The following is a 1,369-nucleotide window of genomic DNA, read 5'->3' on the forward strand; positions in this document are numbered from 1 at the left end:
CAGGGTTGGGAATTTTAACCATCATTGGTTAATTTCTCTGGCATGGTGGCTAGGTGTATGTGTCGTCTTTATCATCATTTCACCCTCATCGTGACGCGCAGGTCGCCTAAGGGAGTCAAATAGAAAGACCTGCACCTGGCGAGCCGAACATGTCTTCGGACACTCCCGGGACTAAAATCCATACGCCATTTCATTTCATTTCGTCTGTAAAGAAGATCTTGTAGCCCTGTGCTCTTAAGTCTCTAATTCGTCTACGGTAGGTATGTCGGGATGCAGCAACTGTGGAATTTATAAGAGGAAATAAAATTAAAGGTTGAAAGTAAATGAAAAGCTGTGTTCATTGCGCGCGTGATTACTACTGAACGTGGCAACACTGCGCCCGATTTCACCACCCAGCCTGCTGTTAATCGCACGGTCCGGCGTACACAAAACCTCCTTTCAATATTACTCTTCATAAATTCGGTACCACACTGTACGGTTACAGTTGTTGTAGTTTCTGATAAGCATGAGTGAGTGCTTCAAAACAAGCCAAAGTTTGTTGTTGTACGTTTATCCTGGGCTGAGAAAGAGTTGCTTTAGAAAAATGATAAGAACACATTTTTCGGGGTGGTTGAAAAAAATTGTAACTTGAGTATTACACTAAAAATACATGTAGTTATAACACATTAAAATTTCATTACCATCAGGCAAGTAGTTTTCCTTGTATATACTCCTAAGTGAGCGCTTCCTAGAGAAGAAGCCAAAAACCCGTGCAATATTTATTACAACCACAAATAAAAAATGTTTAATGAACGTCGAAAACAATGTGTCTTATATACGCTAATGTAGAATTAAACAAGGAAAATATTGGTATAACTCGCATTGCAATAGGCATATTAGTTCGTATGCAATTAAAGCCTAAACTCGAGTGTCCATAATAAAAAATCCGACAGTAATTGTTATGTTTGAGTCTCATATACAAAATATAAGCATAAATGATCAAAATTAGCGAAAAAAAAAGTTATGGGCATAAATGGGTTAATCTTATAATGCATACATTCATGAAATACTTTTGTCAAAAATTTCTATATTCACTAATGGCAGCTTCTGAACTTTTACACTATCACTTTTTTTTAATTACTGATTGTGCTATCAGAACAAGAAATTAAGCAGGTTAAAAATCCTTCATCAATCTGTTATTATCATTACCATTTGAAATCATTATTCATTCATTCAAATATTTATCTCTGACCCAGAATCGTCCAGTACCCATTTGGAAACTAAAATTACCTGAATACAACTGAACTGAGTATCAGTATATAAAACAAGGACATAAAAGGTTACACCTCAAAGGAAAAAAATCAAAAGAAATACACACAAAAGCAAATCG

Source organism: Anabrus simplex, chromosome 5, assembly GCF_040414725.1.
Source record: "Anabrus simplex isolate iqAnaSimp1 chromosome 5, ASM4041472v1, whole genome shotgun sequence".
Lineage (NCBI taxonomy): Eukaryota > Metazoa > Arthropoda > Insecta > Orthoptera > Tettigoniidae > Anabrus > Anabrus simplex.